The sequence below is a fragment of the Lissotriton helveticus genome, chromosome 6 (assembly GCF_964261635.1).
Source record: "Lissotriton helveticus chromosome 6, aLisHel1.1, whole genome shotgun sequence".
NCBI lineage: Eukaryota > Metazoa > Chordata > Amphibia > Caudata > Salamandridae > Lissotriton > Lissotriton helveticus.
The window spans coordinates 946281978-946295139 of NC_136067.1; the positions used below are offsets into that span (position 1 = coordinate 946281978).

Genomic DNA, 13162 nt, shown 5'->3' on the forward strand with positions numbered 1-13162 from the left:
CAAAACTTGAGAGGAGGCACATTGTGTGTTTGTGATGCAACTTTATTTATTTAATACTCGTGCTCAATCATGTCGGAGGATGGTGATGAAGTAAAATTTTGCCCACCCCTGGAAAAACTTCTGCGGACGCCCATGCACTGAATAAATATAGCCCTATATATGCATTAGATTAGTAGGTTGAAACAACCAACTTATTGCAAAAGAAGACTGACCTAAAGCTAATACTCTTAAGTATCGTTATGAATTATGGTTTTTTTCGTTTTAGAAAAGATGAGTCCGGCTGCACACCTAAATCTCTCTCTAGGCCAGACCTAAAATGGTGTAGACTAAAAAGGTTAAATTAATGTCAGCCACTAGTAATTTCTCTGGCACACATTCTAGTCCACATTTAAAGTTTCTCGCTGTGGCACTACAGACTGGGAACTGTATGCAAATAAACCTTGGCCCTGCACTGAAAGGGTCAGCCCAGCCTAAGATGCTAGGGTAAGTCCCCACTGCACAATAGCAAAAGCAACCCAACAATAACTTTTGCACTAGCAGAAAAAAATGTCAAATTCAGTGACACGTTGAAAGTGGCAGGATATGCACTCTCTTAAAAAGTAACGGAAATAACAACAGCAATCAGTCCGAACACCAAAATCAATTTTGTATACAGCACCATGGACCGTATGGCAATGCATGCTTCTGATTTTAAGGTGGTAGAAAGGTAAAACCATTGACCTTAAAACAATGGTTGAAGTCTACCTCTAAAAGATGCACATTACTCGGTAGGAAAATAAAGAACATGAAATTCACCCTTTTCTTTTTCTGCCCTCTGCAAATAAGGAACTATTGTAATCATCTCAATCACAGCCAAACCACCCTTCAAGTACTAGAAGAGGATATTGTGGTCCATGAGTTATTCATTTCATTGTTGAAGATATTTATTTAGTGCGGACTTTACCCCCCTGGGCATCAGAGCTTTTTACATAGAAAACAGTTTGTTAGAAATATAGAAGGGCCATTTTAAGTTTAAGGACTCATTCGATCAATAGGGTCACAATCTGGCAAGTAGAATGTTGGATGGAATTGGCAATATGTCTACTTTTACCCAGTTGCTGAGTCAATGTTTATTATAGTGGTGGCTCACTGGCTCATTGCTTAGTTTTGATTTTTCATGGGGGTAAGACAATAGGAGAACTTAACGGGCCATTGGTAAGGAGTTATTGTAAGAGTAGAATTTCATCTTTAATTTGAAAACCTTTAGAAAGGGATTGGCTCTGATTGAAGGGGAAAAGTCATTCCGCAGCTGAGGGGTACATCATGAAAAGGCATTTTGAGGGCTTTTTTCTTTGATAGATATTTCAAGTGGAAGATTGCTGGAACTCTAAAAAAGTTGTGGAACTCCTGAGATGGTCAATTTCTCAGCCAGATAGTTTGGGGTCTTTTGTGAAGGGTTTTGTGGATAATACAGGTGAGTTTCAGAAAGCCTCTAGCTTTAATCGAATCCATCTTAATGACATTAGGACATTAGGGTGCATGTGATGCAGTCATATTTTCTTGAGGTTGAAACAAATCTAGCAGCAGAGTGTAGGGCAGCTTTTAGGGGTGCAAGATGGAGTTTAAGGGTTAGAAATGCATTTCCATATTCTTGTTTTAATATGACGAGAGGTTGATCCACCTGTTTGAAGTTTTCGAGTAGGAGGACATTTCACTCCTCATAGTAATTTGATTTAAAGTTGGGCTCCTTTTGCTATATTGTTTATGTGTACTTGGAGGTGAAGGTTTTTGTCAAGATTTGAACTCATTGGTTTTGTTGGTGATTTTAGCCGTGACTGAACTGGTGTAGAGCTGTTGGAAGTAAGATCAGTAGGTGTTCTGTCCTTTGTGCATTTAAGTGATGTTGGGACATCCATGATTCTATAATCATCAGAGCCAGTAGGTGGAACTTAATGCCTGTGGGTGTAGAGACTTTTAGGCATGGTTGAGCGTCATATACGTAAAAATGGTATGCGATTTTGGAGTTATTTAGGAGCATGCCCAAAGGCTCTAGGTAGAGGTTGAAAGAGTAAGAGAGAGGATAGAGCAAGAGAGAGGATAGAGCCCTGAGGGATGCCTTGTGGTAGCGGCATGTTGGTCAAGGTGGAATTGAGTATCTTATGCATTGAAAATGATTGTCTGGGTAAGAGGTGAACCATTTCAGTACAGTCCCTTTCAGTTCTTTCTAAATTCTACGATTTTTAGAAGCATGAGGTGGTCAACCATGTCAAATGTCACAAAGCATTTTAGAAAGATGAGGAGGCCTGACTCTCCTTTATCTAACATATGGAGAGCATTGCAACAATTTCTGTACTGCAACCAGATCCGAATCCAGGTTGGACGTGGTTGAGTAGGTCGTTATCATAGATGTATTGTTTTAATTGGGATTCTACACAGCTTCACAGCTTCCAAGGGTTTTTGTCACGTGGGGAAGTTTCAAAACTAGACAGTAGTTGCTTATGTTTTATGTGGGAGAGAACCTTGTTTTTTTCAGAGTAGAAGTAGCTTGACTAATTTTTAGATCCTTCGGTACAGTGCCTTGCATGAGCAATGCATTGATAAGCTTTGTCCAGAATGGTTCTTAAGTTGGCCTCAATTCTTTTATGATGGAGCTCGAGATGAGATCCTAGAACTGTGATGTAATTTTCAGTTTGGACAATGTTTTCCTTAAATCAGTTTGTTAGGCTTCTTTGAATTTGGTCCAGGTGGCAATGAATTTTTGGGTGAGATCAAAAGTAGGAAGAGAACGTGGGGAATTGATAATGTACAGCTTGATTCTTCAGTTTTGTTTTTGAAAAAAATAATGTGTCTGCAAGAACCCACTAGGTTGAAAACCATTAGACTGGGTGGCACATTTTTGCAGTGAAAAAAGAGAGGTGCAAGAATTGATCTCACAGTAGTGACATCTGAAAAAGCAGGCCTGCCCAGCCAGCAACCCCATAAAGATAGGATGAATACTGAACGTCTACGTGATGTTAAATAACGGCCATGAGTAACTATGGTTGCTAAGGATCAGAATCATTTTGGTATACTTTTGCCGATTCTTGTTTTGTTATTTTCTGTTTTACTGTATATGATGTTATGGTGTTTAGTCTGTGGTGGGGAGTACATATAAAAGTGAAAAGGAGGTTGTTTGTAAGTTGGCAAATGGAAGCAGCTACTCCTTAGTGGCCCTTCATGACAGCTGGTATTGGGTTGTTATTTTTCCTCAGAGGTAGTAAAAGATGCATCTAAAGCTAACTATGCAGTAGGAAACACAAAAGAGAAGTGGGAGTTTGTGGTACGGCTTGAGTTGAGGGGTAGTGGTACAATACAGAAAACATAAAATAGGAACAAGGTGGGTTAAACACATGTTCAATACTGTTGTTTATTATTGGGTGTAAAGGGGTGGGGCAGTTATGGATCAATTAGATGATTCATAAGAATTCCTAAAGAATGGGCCACAGTAAATTAACCATTACTAGTGGTAATGTTGGAGGCATTAAAAGCTTCCATTAGTGAAGGTTAGTACATGAAACAGTATTATCATATTGCGTCCATATTATTTGTCTATTGGAAAACCCATCACCTTTAAGGACGCAAAGGTACTTAAGCAACTGGGTTTTGACCTGGTTGCATGAACATCCCAACAGATGTGGAAAAAAATCTTGACTGATTTGCATGGCAAAAAGGCTGTCTCTCATTATCCGTGCTGACTAAAAGCCAAATGCAGACAAGTCTTACGTTTTTTATTGTTTTCCAGTATCATTCGCTCATTGGCAAGGGGATATGTATTCAGTTGGTGATTTTAACAATGTTGTTGACTATATGTTAGATTCTATCAGTAGATAAGCTACCCCTAGAATGAATAACAATTGCAATATAATTAGAAGATTTATACACGTATATGGTTTAACAGATGGCCGGCAGACATGTAAACCAGGAGAAAATGGCTTTACCTATTATTCGCCCCTTCATCGGTGTTATTTCAGAATCGACATGACGATTATTGCTGGGTATACAATTACTTCTATGTTTCTTAATACATGTCCCATGACCTTATCAGACCATAACCCTCTAGTACCAGAGGTTGCCCTAAGGCACACTGTGGACAAGGGTTTGAGATGGACCTGTAAAAGAACTTTGCTAAAAAAAAATGCTATCATCACTATATTACGCCCCTGATCAGGGAATATCTAACACACAACATTGGCAGTACCTCAATATGCATGGTATGGGAAGCACTTAAGGTTTATATTCATGGGATAACTATACAGTATAGCAGCTCTCTGAATAAGATTACGCATAGGGATAATAGTTAAGAACTCATCAGATTCTATACTTTAGAAAAGCAACATGCGCATGCGGTTATTATTTTTTATGCCAATTTGGAGAAGATTTATAGACAACTGATTGCATACAAGTTTGAAGTGGGTAGGCACTTATGAACAAAAGCTAGTGCTCCCTATTTAGCAAGCCCTGAGCAAGAGACTGATTATGGGAAGGTAACTGGGTGGCTTATGGCTTGTAAAATTGCGGAAAAACAAAACACTGCTGGGTACAAGAATCAACCTGGTTCTGTTTGTCAAGACACTCATCCTATTATAGGTGAATTTTAAACATATCATAATAAATTGAATACAGAGGAAAACCATTTAGATACTTCTGCCAAGCATATATTTATACATCACATAGAGTTATCATGATTATACCTAAGTGATATAGCGCAATTAAGGCACCAATCTCCTTGCAAGATCATCATTGATGCTATGCAGGCTTTGCCTTCTTCATGGATGCAGGCTCTAGTTCAATTCCTACAGTTTTATAACATGTTTCGTGTTTTGGCACATGTCAGTAATTTTAAAACAAGACAAGCCCCAAAGGGTTGCATCTCATTTAGACAAATGTGAACGATCAATACCTATGCCAGATATATGGCAAAGTGCTTGATAATCTATTTGCCCCTACGGACAGCTGGTTATTGATGAACAGGACAGATTTATTCCTGGACACAATTTAACTATGTATATTAATAATGTGATTGCTAAGTTTGATGCTAAACAAACTTGACATACACAAGCAGGAATGGCCCTGCTTAATACAGATAAAGCATATGATTGTGTTTCTTGGGAGTTTCTCTGGCTAGTTATGGAGAATATGGAGCTTGGTAAAAGGCATTTAGGTAGACTACAGCCATATATAGTCATCAAATCGAGCATGCTGTGGTACTGGGAAGAATATCTAATACAGTGTGGCACACATCAGGGCTGTCCAAGATCTCCTATGTTGTTTAATCTTTACCTGTAGTCTTACTTACAGGCTTTAAAGGGAATTTGAGCATTGAACCCATCATCAATAATGGCAGTAGCATAATAGTATCTGCTTATCTGATTGTGGTTGCAATTTATTCTTCTAACATTCATAAAGCTATGACTGAAAATGAGATGGAGGCAGAAGAATATGGGAAGATCTCTGGGTATAAATGAATTTGGAAAAAAGGATTTTCTTAATTTATAATTTCTGGGAATGAAGTGAAATGTGGTTTCAAAGATTAAAAATCTTGGCATACATCTACAAAGAAATGGTATTGAAATGTTTGCTATCAATTATGAAATTCTGCTTAAAAAATATTTTTCATAACTTCGTAAATGGAATTGACTTCCATTACTATTATTGGGTGGGGTAACATTTGAATTGATAATTTTCTTTTTTATTTATCTGTTTCGCTCGGTTCCTCTGTCTGTTCCTAAGACATTTTTTAGAAGCCTTGACTCTTCAATTAGTTTCTTTTTATGGGGATATGGTGCTTCTAGAAGAGTTATCTGTTTTTTTAACTACTGTTGTCCCATGGGGGGATTTCATCACCAGATTTCAAGCATTACTATTGAGCTTCACTGGCACAAAGAGTTTCTGGATTAATTGAAGAGCCCACTTGTGACCAGTTTTGCAAAATATTTTAAATTATTTTAAGCAAAGAAACCAACATTTTTTTGTTAAAACATTCTTACCCCAATTATTTTAGAACAGTATTGTTCAAGTTAGTGCACGCAATTTAAAATGCCGGCACCAAGTAAGTCAATGTCTTTCGTGATTCAAACTATTAATTTTTGCCTCATAATATGGGCAAATCCAATGTTTACACTGATATTTCATGACACACTTGGTGTTAAATGGGGCACAATTAGATTTAATCACTGTTGGTAAGTGGTATGGCAATACATAACCAATATCCTGTTTGAAATAGAGCATAATTTGCCATGTGTTCATGTTTTTTAATATATGCAAATATGAGAATATTTAAAAATAAGTGGACCAATTCCGAGCATGAAGGAGTTGAACTAATTGAACTTCCTATGCAACCAGGAAGGCTAAAATGCAAATGCTTTATACCATTTTTCCTGATACTCTAGAAGATTGCTTAGATTGTTTGGGTGTTAAATGGTCAGACAACTGAGCTGTTATATCAGTAAAAATTGAATTTTGAACACTAACAGCTTTTGGGTATAAAACTCTGTAGGCTGCTAATCTGTGGTTTCAGCAGTTTAGGATTACAAATATTCTATATTATACCTCCTTTAAGCTTTTGAAATGGAGTTGTAGATTAAATTCTACATGTCATAGATGGGGCTCTGCTGAGTCAGATATCTTCATAATGTTTGCTGATTGCATTTGTTTGAAAGAAGTTTGGTCTTGCGTAACAGATACAATCTCACAGCAAGTGCAATGCAAGCAACCTAGTATTAACTACTAAGAGTATTATGCTTGGTAAAGATTAGACTAAACCTGTCAAATATGAATGCTCTGTCTTTAGTGCAATTCTAAGTACTGGATTATAAAATGCTTTAAATTGGTTTTGCCCTGCTATTGAGAATTGGTGGACCTTGTAATATCATATGTTGGCAAAAGGCCCTACAGGTCACACACCGTTTGCTAAGAAGTGGGGTCCACTTGCAAATGCTTAAATGTCAATGATATTTAATAATTTGTCTATGAAACTCGTGTATTGCTAACAATAGTCGTTTGCATTTTAATTTCTTGTGATTCTGTTGTTCATATTACCTATCTAAAATGTACTTGAGTTATGAATTTGTGCACACTCATTGTTTTCTCCAATTAAAAAAATTAAATATTGGCCAAGCCGCCGACCAATTTACTCAAAAGAGGGGATTCTCTACCTATATAATTCTATATGTGCATAAAGTCTTAAGTATTAATAACGAAACCAGTGCATAGTAGGGCAACCACAGCAAGAACACAAGTATCAAAAGACTTTTATTTAAATTAGAGAAAAAATGCACAGAAACATATTTTCAATATATCTGCCCCAGCAAGCCGCCGATCAAGATAGCCGCGCGGCACTGAAGCTCCGCCAGCCGCACCAGCCCTATCGTAAATATCCCACGCAAATGCAGCGCCGATCATCCCCTGCCTAACATCGTAGGCAAGCAATTTCGCCAGAGCATGCACCGATCCCGCCGGACTTCATATTGGGGCCGCAGAACCGCTCCTCGGGGGCCTACAAGCTCCAGCTGGGCAGTGTGCAGAGACCCTGATCAAGATCCACAACTTGCGGGCGCGGCTGCGGCAGTTGTGGGTGAATGCTCAGGGAGCATGATATTCCCTGCGCTACCCCCCTGTCTGCCTGCCTTCAATCGCCGGGGCACGTCCACGTTTGGCGTCACTTGGCCTCCACTGCCTAATCCTACCCATCCACATCGGCTGCACGGGGATATAGACTGCACCAGGCCTAAGCGGAGCACCTTTGGTATCAGTGAGGCTGATTGGGAAGGGGACGAGGGCTGCTCCATCGATTATGACACCCAGCTGCCCCCCCCGCTGCTCAGTCTGGATTGGCCCTCTGCCATTGTACTGCACGCGAATACTGGCGCTCTCAGTCTCTAACCACTGCCTCCCCCTCAGCCTTACAGCGCCCCCGCAGCGCAGCCAGAAGCTGGATTCGCTGCAAAGCGGCCTTCGCATCAATACTTGCCTGCCTAGCCCCTCCACACGCTGCAAGGTGAATCGACACTTAGCACTGAGGCTGCGGTAAGGCTATCTGCTTTGCCTCCTGCGGTGGATACTGCAGGACACTCTTCGCCTCCCCTGCACAGTACCAGCCACAGCCTTCGGCCCCTGCACAAGGCCGCACCAGAGACCTGGCCAACTCCCTCCATCACTGGTTGCCATTGCTGCCGGCTCTCTGTCCATCTGTGGTCCGGACCCTGGGTCACTGGCGGCACCCCTTGGGAGGTCGCAATAAGGCATGGGCCGCAAAGACCCAAAACAGAGGACCCTGCCCTTTGAGAAAGTGACAGGGATAGATCAAGAAGATGACTCCAACATAACGGACGACGTCCAGGGCCCGGGCGGGTAGATGACCCAGCTGCACACACCTCCACACTACTCCAGGACATGAGGGCTGGCTTCTAGGCATTGGATTGGCGCTTCAACACACTTGACAAATGCCTGGACAACATGGGGGCCAAGATACAGGTGCACGACCAGCGCCTAGATGTGGTGAAGGTGCGTATCTCAGACATAGAAGACGGCCGTACGCAGACCCTTAAAAGATTGGAGCACGTAGAGCGCATCCTCAAAGAGGTGGCAATCAAGAATGAAGATCTTGAAGCCCACAGTCGGCGCAACAACATCCGCATTTTGGGGTTGCCAGAGACCAGAGTTACTGGCCGTCTATATAAATTTGTTGAAACGCTACTTGCAGACTTGTTCGGCATGGATTTCTTCACCCCCAGATTTGTGGTGGAGCGAGTACACCGTAACTTGGGCCCCCGTCCCAACCTGGGCTGCCCCCACGTCCTATAATTGCCTGCATTTTAAACTTCTGGGACCGTGACACTGCCTTACGCCTCGCCAGGGAGCATGGCGACATCACATGGCAGGGCTCCAAACTGGCGCTCTACATAGACTTTACACTCATGGTCCAAGGTGCCTGTTGGAAATATACTAGAGTGAAGTCCACCCTCAGAAACTTAGGACTTAAGTATGGCATGCTGTACCCGGCTCGCCTGCGGGTGGAGATTGACGGCAGGGCCCGGGTTTAGTGTGGCTTGTTGGTATCGTTCCCTTACAACATTACCGAGGACGTACTCCGACCACTCCCCAGTTAACCTCCTTCTGAGTGTTCCTAGGCCCGAAGGCTATGAACGGCAATGGTACTTCTCTGCTCGCACCCTTGTTGACGATCTATTCCACTCTGAGCTCCACAAAGCCATAGAAGAATGTTTTGCAATCATCACAGGCTCGGTCAACACTTGGGAAGTCCTCTGGGAGAGGTTCAAAGCTTACATTAGGGTTGTATGCATAGCCGAACACACCAGGGTGCTGAAAGCTTTGCGAACCACGTTATCCCAACGGGAACGTGACTTAAGAGACATTGACAGTGCCACGATAAACATGACCAACCTCGACACTGCTGCGCGCCGACTCTCACTTCTCACTGAATATAGGGACACAGCAAATCACGAGATATTGTTTTGGGGAAAATATCACACCGCTCGCCGTTATGGTGAGGGAGAATGCCTTGGCCGGGTACTGGCGGAGATGCTCCGCCCACCGTACAGCAAGGCGTATATCACTGAACTCAAGTCCTCCATTGGACTATTGCTCACGGCCACATCGTAGATACGGGACAAATTCCTAGATTATTACACTTCCTTATAGGCATCTAAAGTGGGACATGATCCCACGGCACACGAAACATACCTATCCGAGATTGGTTTGGTATACCTGGAAAAACACATGCAGGACTTATTGGCAGAGCTGATCTCAGTGGACGATGTCACTAATGCCTTCATGGCTCTGCCCGGGTCTTCCGCTCCTGGCCTCGACAGTTTCACTGGGATATTTTATAAAACGTTTAAAGACATCCTAGCCCCTCAACTCATAGAGGTATACGCTGAGGCCCTTGAAAACCTAATACTACCCCCCACCTTCCATGAGGCAGTCATCATATTATTACCCAAACCCGGCAGAGACCCGACCCTGAGTGATTTGTACCGCCCCCTGTCTTTACTAAACTTGGATTATAAAATTTTGGCTAAAATCCTTGCCACACGTCTATCTCTTTTGATGGAATTGATCATTTCCCCTCCCCCATCGCTCCACCTCATTGAATCTCCGGATGCTTTTCTCGATCCTGCACAGGATCAACCCGGAAACCCCAGCCGCTGCTATTTTTTTTAGATACTAAGAAAGCGTTTGATACTCTAGAATGGCCTTTATTTATATCCATCATGCGCTGCATGGGTATGCCGATGGGGTTTATCGCTACCACCATTTTACTCTACAGCCACCCTACAGCGCGACTTCGCCTAAACGGCACACTGTCTCAACCGTTTCCATTATCCCCTGGCACTCTTCAGGGCTGCCCCTATCCCCACTCCTATTTATTCTCGCAATGGACCCGTTAATCAGGCCCTTTCAGGAGATACACCTACCCAGGGGCCTCCAATTTTATACTGGTTCACTATTGGTCTCCCTTTATGCTGATGACACTATCCTTTATGTTAGGGAGCCAGACTCCAATCTAGAACCACTCATAAGGGAAATCATACGATTCATGCAGTACTCTGGTTTAGGCAACAACTGGTGAAAGTCTGTCATTTTCCCCCTTAAACTGGGCACTACACACTGGGACTGCGAATTCCCCCTGGAATGGTGCACTGACTCTGTCAAATATCTAGGCATACATATTCACCTGGACACAGACCACATCCTCTGTTTGAATTATGGTGAGGCAATCACCACCTTTGAATCAGTACAGCGCTGGCTACGACTCCAATTATCTATCGCCGGCAGAGTTGCCATAATAAAGATGATAGTACTCCCAAAAATTTAATATCTTTTTAGTAATATCCCTATCCCTCTATACCAAACAATGTATTCTTAATGTTACACTCACATTTCATATGGTTGGTTTGAGGCGTCAAACAACCCCGGGTGTGCTGGCAAGTATTAACCCTCCAGTATGAAAGAGGGGGGGTTCAGTGTCCCAGACCTTAAGCTATACTACTTAGTGGCCCAATCTAGTTACGCCTATGCTTGGTATCACCCAGACGACAGAATCCCCTACTTCCATCCTGATTCAGACTTTGTGTTACCCGAGAAATTATCCGCAGTATTGCCTAAAGGCGTTCCGAGAGATCCCAACGATATACAGACGGTCTCCACCACCAGTTGGACCTGGCACAAACTGATGCGGACAACGGGCACATCCACACTTTATTCGTCAGCAATCCTGCTTCCAAACGCACTATGGCTCCCAATAACAGCAGAAAAATTGGTACAACACACATTAACCAAATATGCCATCACCAAAATGGGAGACTTGTTCCCTGGAGGCCACGCCTTTGCCGTGGCCGACGAGGATCGCTTTCGTGAAGCCACATTTATGGATCGCTTCATCCTTAGATGCATTAGCTTAACACTGCGGGCCTCCTTACCCAGCTTCCCTGTTGCACCGGACTCGTTCACTCCGCTGTCCTTGATCATTGAATCGGAGAATGAGCTGCATCTAATATCCAAACTGTACAAGGCCTGCTCCGACCTCCTTGTAGTATCAGATGATAGGGTTCGTAAGGCATGGAAGGACAATTTAGGACACACCATCACGGACGATCAGTGGGCCACCTGCTGCACGATGACTAAGGAGATCTCCTTAAATAGTCACCACAGACTGTCCCATTACAAATTTCTATGACGGATCTACATCACGCCATACCACACACTTGTCGTAAATGCCTTGCCCCTCATGCCGACTTCGCCCACAACACGTGGACATGTCCCAAATTACAGTCTTTTTGGGAGTCAATACACAAGACGCTGGGAGACATGACTGGCCTGACGCTCACCCCCCTTCCAGAGATCGCATTGCTGGGATTGTGGTGTATTTACTATGGGTACTGTATCGATCCCCCTATTTCTGACCCTTGTCTGGTTAATAATTAACTAGCAGCCATTCAACTGCACAGAACCCCGTTATCTGATTAGCCACACAACGGCACAGCAGCCCCGTTATCTGATTAGGTCATAGCGCATGCCATCTCATTAGGCAAGACCTATTTCTCCAGCCCCCTAATAGGCATACGGTGTTCTCAAAACAAATCAAACCTACCACGACCTGGGAAATCCCCACAGCCATTGTTTTGATTTAGCCGAGAACTTCAGTAAAGAATGTGCGAACGACCAGTTCGTATGACATCCTTATTGACGTATTTATGTCCATCCTTACGTCAATCCCGGCACCTTTCAGGTATAAATAATACCGACATTGCCTTAAGCAAACACACGAGGTGGTGACAAGATTGGAGCAGCGAGACTTGCCGAGGAGCCCAGCTGCCAGCGAAGCCCACAGACGCTGCCCCTCCTTTCTGACGCGCTGAGAGAGAGACGCTGCCTTTTCTCCTGCCGAGAAATCCAGCTCCGGCGCTTCCAAGCCGCCCTCGCAGGCAGCTGGAATATCAAGACCTGAGATAGAGATACCAGCCCTCCAGCCTTCTAAATCCCAGGTACTGAACTGAATCATCCTTTGTAGAGAATTCTTGAAGCAGACCCTTGGCAAAGCAAACTTAACTTAAACTGCTACTTATCTACTCCCGCCACGTATTAGGCTTAGGCCAGGTACATTGGGGTAGGCGTAGTTAGAAGCACCAGTTGAGTACGATTAGTCAATGTATATATGTATGTATCTATTTTATCCATTTTAAGTATCATATGGCTAAGAAACCATATCAATGCTTTTACAGTATTATTTTATAATTCTGTTATTACTGTATGCACTTTACTTAACAATAAGTATTGCAATAATAGCGATTCATTTCTCTTGTATGAGAAAAGAGACTGATCAATAAATAACATATTTTATTGTACACGCCCGTCTCTTCCTTTTCTCTACAATCTGGTGAAACTAAGAATGCACTGAACTGACTGAGTAAAATAAGTTGTCTTTTGTTTTTACACGACTCTAGAGATACACTCTTGATTAGGGGAGAGCAGAGTTGTCATGTTCTATGGTTGTCAGAAACTAAATCCCTTCTTGTCTATCCAGGGAGGTTAAACTCCTCCTTGTCTATTCGAGAAAGTTTCTAGTGAACTCTGAGCTAGCTGGCAAACACACATAACTTTAAGTCTAATATCGACAGTAGAA

At 42.8% G+C, this 13162-nt stretch overlaps 1 protein-coding gene across 4 annotated transcripts in view; it reads left to right on the top strand.

Annotated features, from left to right (window-relative positions):
* Window positions 1-13162, top strand: part of LOC144763210 (uncharacterized) — a 473214-nt gene that overhangs the window by 178023 nt on the left and 282029 nt on the right. The window lies entirely within an intron of this gene.